This window comes from Equus quagga, chromosome 7 (genome assembly GCF_021613505.1).
Source record: "Equus quagga isolate Etosha38 chromosome 7, UCLA_HA_Equagga_1.0, whole genome shotgun sequence".
Lineage (NCBI taxonomy): Eukaryota > Metazoa > Chordata > Mammalia > Perissodactyla > Equidae > Equus > Equus quagga.
The window spans coordinates 85,026,101-85,034,578 of record NC_060273.1 but is presented as its reverse complement, the minus strand read 5'-3'; positions in this window follow the sequence as shown (position 1 = coordinate 85,034,578).

The window sequence follows — 8,478 nt, the reverse complement described above, 5'->3', positions numbered from 1 at the left end:
AACTCATTCTATCAGGCCAGCATTACCCTATGTCAGCATAATCCAGACAAAGACATCAAAAGAAAAGGAAACTATAGATCAATATCTCTTATGAAAATAGATGCAAAATAGTAACAAACCAAATCCAGCAGCATATTAAAAGGGTTATATATCATGACCAAGTAAGATTTATCCCAAGAATACAAGGGTAGCTCAATGTACAAACATTAATCAATGTAATATTCATTAATAGAATGAATGTTTTAAAAAATGATCATATCAATTGATGTAGAAAATCATTTGACAATACCCAACACCATTTCATGATAAAAAACCCTCAACAAGCTAGACATAGAAGGGAACTTCCTCAACATGATAAATGGCTTCTATGAAAACCCCACAGCTAACATGCTCAATGGTGAAACTGAAAGCTCGCCCCCTAAGATCAACAAAGATATTCATCTCACCACTTATATTTAACATTGTATTGGAAGTTCTAGCCATAGTAATTAGGCAAGAAAAAGAAATAAAAGCTATTCAAATTGATAAGAAGTAAAGCTACAGTAATCAAAACAGGTGGTACTGGGGTCAACCTGGTGACGTAGTCATTAAGTTCACATGCTCCACTTCGGTGGCCTGGGATTTGCAGGTTCTGGTCCTGGGTGCAGACCTAGCACTGCTCGTCAAGCCATGCTTTGGCAGCATCCCACAAAAAATACAGGAAGATTGGCATAGATGTTAGCTTAGCAACAATCTTCCTCAAGCAAAAAGAGGAAGATTGGCAACAGATGTTAGCTCAGGACCAATCTTCCTCACACACACACACAAAAACAGGTGGTACTGGCAGAAAGACAGACATATAGACCAATAAAATAGAACAGAGAGCCCAGAAATAAACCTTCACACATATGGTCAAATGACTTCAAAAAGGTTCCAAGACCATTCAAGGGGGAAAGACTAGTCTTTTCATCAGTGGTGCTTGGAAAACTGGATATCTACATCCAAAAGAATAAAGTTGGACACTTACCTTACACCGTATGCAAAAATTCATTCATAATGTATCAAAGACCTAAACATAAGAGCTAAAACCCTAAGACTTTTTAGAAGAAAACATAGGAGGAAAGCTTCATGACATGGAATTTAGCAATGATTTCTTGGATATGACACCAAAAACACAGGCAACAAAAGAAAAAAAATAGATAAATTGGACTTCACCAAGATTTAAAACTTTTGTTACATGTCAGTTATATCTCGATAAAACTGGGGGAAATATTAAAAACTTTTGCACATCAAAGGACACTATCCTTTGTGAAAAGGCAGCCCACAGAATGGGAGAAAATGTTTGCAAATCATATATCTATAAGGGGTTAATATCCAAACTATATAAAGAACTCCTACAACTCAACAATAAAAAAATATTTTTTTAATGGCCAAAGGACTTGAGTAGACATTTTTCCAAAGAAGACATACAAATGGCCAATAAGCACATGAAAAGATGCTTAACATCACTAATCATTAGGGAAATGTGAATCAAAACCACAATACGATACCACTTCACAGCAATTAGAATGGCTGTTATTAAAAACAAAAACAGAACATAACAGGCATTGGTAAAGAAACTTGCAGAGAAATCGGAACTCTTGTGCATTGCTGGTGGGAACCTAATGATGTAGCTGCTGTGGAAAACAGTATGGTGGTTCCTCGAAAAATTCTAAGCATAGGGGCCAGCCCGGTGGTGCAGCAGTTAAGTTCACAAGTTCCACTTTGGTAGCCCGGGTTTCGCCAGTTCGGATCCCAGGTGCAGACCTACACACCACTTGTCAAGCCATGCTGTGGCAGGCATCCCACATGTAAAGTAGAGATGTTAGCTCAGGGCCAGTCTTCCTCAGCAAAAAGAGGAGGATTGGCAACAGATGTTAGCTCAGGGCTAATCTTCCTCAAAAAAAAAAAAAAAAAGAAAAAAGAAAAAAGAATTCTAAGCATAGAATTACCATATGATTCAGCAATTCCACTTCTAGATATATATTCAAACAAATTGAAAGCAGGAACTAGAACAGATATTTGTACACCTATGTTCATAGCAACATTATTTACAATAGTCAAAAGGTGGAAACAACCCAAGTGTCCATCAACAGATGAGTGGATAAACAAGCTCTAATATACATACAATGGAATACTATTCAGCCTTAAAAAGGAATGAAACTCTGATACATGCTACAACATGGATAAAAACATTATGAATCTTGAAAACATTATGCTAAGTAAAATGAGACAGACACAAAAGTACAAATATTGTGTGGTTTCATTTATATTAGGTACCTAGAATAGTAAAATTAACAAGAGACAGAAAGTAGAATAATGGTTACCAGGGGTTGGGGGAAGAGGTAATGGGAGTTACTGTTTAATGGGTACAGAGTTTCAGTTTGAGAGGATGAAAAAGTTCTGGAGATGGATGTTGGTGTTGACTGCATAACAATTTGAATGTACTTAATGGCTGGATTGTACACCTAGAAACGGTTAAAATGGCAAGTTTTGTGTTATGTATATTACACAATAATTAATTTTTTAAAAGAATTGTTCAAGTATAATGGCAATAAACATTCTTAAATATTAAATTCAAGCAATAATTTTTGAAAGACGCTATTTAAAAATAAAATCCAGCCAATTAATAAAGCAGTTTGCAACCCATATAACGAAGAGCTAATTCAATATAAAAAGATCTCCTACAAATAAACATGAAAAAATCAACCTCAATAGAAAATTGAGCAAGAGATATAAACAATACACAGAAATTGAGTACAGATGACTTTTAAACATATGACAAGATTCTGTACCTCATTCCTAATAAGAGAGATACAAATGAAAATTATATTGAGGTATCATTTTTCACCTATTCTTCTTTCTTTATAAATGCAAAGAAAAATGTATCTAACAATATTTTCCTAATATTAATAGTAATAACTTTTGGATGGTAAGATTTGGGGGAGTTTTTAAAGCATTCATTGTTGTGCTTTTTATAGTATTTGTATTCCTCATAGTGAGCATGTATGATTTTGAAGTGGTTTTTAGTTAAAAAATAAAACAACGTAAATATGCAAGATGAGAACAAGGATGAATTATTTTCTTCCATGTACTTTACAGTATTTTTTAAAACTTCTTCAACCTCCTCCCAAACTTTCACATATTTTTAATGCATTTCAACTCCTGATATGACGTACTTCCAGCTTTATATTTCTCCTTGACACTCCTGCCTCCATCCACACATTGTCCTCCCCCATCACGATGATCCCAACAATTACCCCTTTGATTATCCCAATTCTACCCATGTTCAAGGTTCACCTCAAGTACATCCTCCTCCTGAGAAACACTACAGCTTATTGGCTAAGTGCCCAGACCCAGAACAGAAAGATTATGTGGTCCAAAAGTAGGCTTCTCCGCTTACTGGCTCTATAACTTTGAGCAAATCGCTTAACCTTTCTAGGACTCAGTTTCCTCATCTGTAAAAGAGATGAATTATCTCAGTGGGTTTTTGTAAGGATTAAATGAGATCATGCATGTCAAGTGCTTAGCAGTACTAAATTTGTGGTGACAGTAATAATATTGGCATTCCTTCTGACATCCCTGATTTAATTATTGACTCTACAAATAATTAGTCCTTATCGTATTCTGGTTGGTTTCACAAGGGAAATTATGACTACTTTTGGGGAAAATGACAGGTCTTCCCTCCTTAAGGTACTTAAATAATACATTCACTTTACATTTGATAGTTTTTAAAAAATTTAACAAACAGCTTTACGCATTCGTTCCTAGTGAGAGACAGAGCCCTCAGGAAAACACATTTCATGATGCCCACACCTACTTCTCTTTCTTTTAGTCCAAGTAGCCTAATGTACCTAGGCTTCCTGAAAACATGGTAATGAAGCCGTGAACTCCCCTGCTGTCGGCCTCCACACTTCACTGTGAGACGGGTACCGGCTGTCCGGGGTCTGCGATTAGTGAAGGAAACGTTTGAACTATGAGAGAGCTCAGTGTTCAAATACTCACGCAGGAGTCATGATTTGTGTTTAAGCCTGCTTGAGTAGGATGAACCGGTGTTGGACCCGAACAGCTCTGTCCTCTCACAGGTGACTCACTCAGGCTGCTGGTGACTACAGTCTCCATGACAGCGTCATCCCAGGCCACCCAGCTCTCCAAGGGCACGTTGCTCAGGGAGACAGACGTCAGAGTGAGAGTACCTTTTGGAGTGCTAGCTTCTTTTTCCCGCAGAAAGGCAGGGATTTCCATTTGTGTTGCCAAATATGTAAGTCTTTTCCTGCAGGAACACTTTAAAAGACTACTCCTTTTTGCCAGAAAACCAGGGCCCCCTACAGCAAAATTATTTACCTTTGATTGTTTAGGAACAATTGCTCACTCCCTTTCTATTTTTGACTTCGCTTCCTCCTCAAGAAAGTTAAAGGATATTTTTGCTATTGGTAGGTCATATTTTTCTAGAGGCAAGCTGTTCTAGTATTGAGTTCTAAACTGAGGTTAGGAGATTATCTGTGGAACAAGCACATTTTTACACAGAAGGCCAGACACAAGGTCACACAGAGGACAGAGTTGATAGTTTAGCAGCAAAGTACAAACATATCTTCTGAGTGGGAAAGTGGATATGGAGTTTCCCTGCTCACCTGACACCTCACTCAACACGTGCAGATCGAAGCCCTCCAAAACTTGGTCCTTTTCCAAGACTCTGCAGCTCAGGGAAAGGCATCATGATGTTGGTCCAGGTCCTCCTAGAAAAGATGCCAAGATGGAATTAAACATGCAAGAGTTTATTGGGGAAAACGCTCATGAAGGGTAAAGAGGAGAGAGAGTGGGAGTAGGCAGAGAGAGACTCAGACCGTGATGCAGGTCTGTCCCCTGTGAAAGGGGAGAGGGAAGGAAGGAGGATTAGGGAGGAAGAGCCTCAGACTTCAGAGCACTCTGAGAAAGTGTTGGCCACACTGATGGGAAGCCCTGTTGGAGGAGTCCCACCTTGGGGCGAAATGGCCTGGCTCTGGTACCCACACTGGGCTCATTCTTTGGCTGGGAGCCGCCAGAGAGTATGTGGCCTTGTGTGAACACTGCAGCAGATCTGAAGGTGTGGCAGCTGGAGGCTGTCAGCTATGTTCTTTGTAGAAGGTTCTCTTGAGGGGAAATCTGAGTACCTACATGGCTGCCACAATCATTTATTCAATTATGCAGCCTTGGAGTCATGCTTGATATTTCCTTCTCCCTTATCTCTAAGAACCAACCCATTGCTAAGTTCCTGACCATTTTACCTGCTAAATATCTCTCACCTCCATCCATCTCTCTATATCTTCTCCACCACTACCACCATCATCTTGCTCCCAACTGGTGATATCTTTCAATCTATTTGCCACATAGCAGACAGAGCAGTCTTTCAAATCTGACTTTTCACAAGTCAGATGATATGATCCCCTACATAAACAACGTCAGTGCTCATTGGATAGAGACTTAAGTCCTTAGCATGACCTTCAAGGCCCTACCTGTTATAGCTTTTGCCTTACTCTCCAGTCTCTTGTGAACTTGGGTTCTCCCTACTCTCTCTACTCCATTGACCCTTTGGGCATCAGATAGTTCAAATGGTTCAAAGCCAGCCTGCTTCCAGTTCCCCAAATGCTCTAAGTTCTTTCCTGTCTCAAGACCTTTGCACATGCTGTTCCCTCCACCAATTAGGTCTTCTCCAATTCCATGCCCCTTTACCCAGTTAACTAATCCTCATTCCTTAGCTCCCAATTCAAACATCACTTCTTCAGGGAAGCCTTCTCTGACCCCCAGACAAGTTCAAATCCTTTGTTATTCCCTCTCATAGAATCAAATTTTCTTTGTAGCATTTAGGATGGTATTCTGTATTTAACTGATTATCTGGTTGTCTGACTGTCTCACCAAAGTGTGATTCCTGAGGGAAGATACCAAGTCTAATTTTCTCATTTATTGAATCCCCAGCATTAGCAGAGTGGCTGCATTTTTGTAGTCACCACAAAACATTTGCTGAATGAATGAATGAAGTATCTAAAAGGGTTATTTGATTTTTTTTTCCTTTTTGTTTGAATCACACAGCAAGTGTTTTCTAACCAGTGAATTCTATGTTTCTCTGTATTTATATTGTTCTCCAGCTGTGCTGCATGCTCTCCCCCACCCCACGTCCACACTCTGCCAGTGGTAAAGTCTTTGAGGGCTGGCCTTGGACTCGGATTTTGGGTCTTCATTGAAGAGCACTGCAGGCCTGGATAAAGTGCTTGTTGCAGAACTTGCTATTGCACAAGATTTTATCCTAGAGTTAGAGGGTCAGGGAGGGTAGGAAGGAAGAGCAAGTGAGTTTCCTCAAAGAGTTGGGATACAAAATTAGTCTTTGAAAGTTAAATTATAAATCAAGGGGCCGGCCAGGTGGCGCAGCGGTTAAGTGCGCACATTCTACTTCTCGGCGGCCCGGGGTTCGCCGGTTTGGATCCTGGGTGTGGACATGGCACCGCTTGGCACACCACGCTGTGGTAGGCATCCCACATATAAAGTGGAGAAGGATGGGCATGGATGTTAGCTCAGGGCCAGTCTTCCTTGGAAAAAAGAAGATTGGCAGCAGTTAGCTCAGCGCTAATTGTCCTCCAAAAAAACAAATAAATAAATCAAGCACATCAGAGCAAAGATATAAAAAATGCCTCCCTTAAGAGAAATAAGGATTCCAGGACCTGGAAAGCCTAACAGTATGTTACTCAGTAAGGCCTTGCTCCATCTAAAAAAGAAACGTGTCCATCGAGGAGACGCAGCTGGAGCAGCATAATAAATAGCACCTCAGCAACTCAGATGGACGGTCCACCAGCCACCCTCCCAAAGAGAAGAGCCATAGGCCAGCAGGAATGAGTGATCAGTCCTCCCAGCAGGTTATGTGACCTTTGGTGTGGAGAAAGACACACCATGATGCCCATGATGCCCAAAGCTGATACCACTAAACATTTAAGTCAGGCAATTCACTCTTCTGATTCCGATTTCAAGCTCACCAAGCCACCTTCTGACAATTAGGCTCCAAACTGCACAGTTACAAGAAGAGAGTTCACTCACCAGGCAACCTCTGGTCTTCCTGACAGTTTGGCTTGCAACGGGAATGGTTAAGCTCTAGGTTTTGGAACCAGATGGCCTTTATTTGAACCCTGACTCTACCACTCACATACATACTAACTGTGTGACCTTGGGGATTATTCCTCACCTTTTTTCCCCCAAGTGAAAAGAAGATCACAATACACTACATCATCATAGGGAGAATTAAATGAAGCAATGTATGTAATGCGCTTAGCATAGAGTCTAGCAAATAGTTAATGAAATAAGTTGGCATTCTGATTTTACACAACACTGATTTTTAATCAACACTAAAACACTGAAAAGATGAAATTTTTTACCCCACAAGGTCAAGAACCAAATGTGGACCTGGAGAAATCATCAAGATGATAGACTCCAGGCTAGCCTTCACCCCCTGGCACCTCTCTGCTCACATGTGTGACATCTGTAAAAGGTAACCAGGATTTGGCTTTATCTTCTTGGGTCTCTACCTCTCTTTTCCTGACCCTCATCTCCCAGACATACTTTTTTTTTTTTTTTTGATTTTTTTTATTGAGTTATTGATAGGTTACAATCTTGTGAAATTTCAGTTGTACATTAATGTTTGTCAGTCATGTTGTAGGTGCACCATTTCACCCTTTGTGCCCACCCCCCACCCCATCTTTCCCCTGGTATCCACTAAACTGTTCTTAGTCCATAATTTTAAATTCCTTATATGAGTGGAGTCATACACAAATTGTCCTTCTCTCGCTGGCTTATTTCACTTAACATAATTCTCTCAAGGTCCATCCATGTTGTTGCAAATGGAATGATTTTGTTCTGTTTTGCAGCTGAGTAGTATTCCATTGTATATATGTACCACATCTTCTTTATCCATTCGTCTGTTGCTGGACACTTAGGTTGTTTCCACGTCTTGGTTATTGTAAACAGTGCTGCAATAAACATTGGGGTGCATAGGACTTTTGGGATTGCTGACTTCAAGCTCTTTGGATAAATACCCAGTAGTGGGATGGCTGGATTGTATGGTAGTTCTATGTTTAATTTTTTGAGGAATCTCCATACTGTTTTCCATAGTGGCTGCACCAGTTTGCATTCCCACCAGCAGTGTATGAGGGTTCCTTTTTCTCCGCAACCTCTCCAACATTTGTTGCTATTAGTTTTAGATATTTTTGTCATTCTAACAGGTGTAAGGTGATATCTTAGTGTAGTTTTGATTTGCATTTCCCTGATGATCAGCGATGATGAGCATCTTTTCATGTGCCTATTGGCCATCCGTATATCTTCTTTGGAGAAATGTCTGTTCATGTCTCCAGCCCATTTTTTGATTGGGTTGTTTGATGTTTTGTTGTTGAGTTGTGAGAGTTCTTTATATATTACGGATATTAAGCCTTTGTCAGATATATG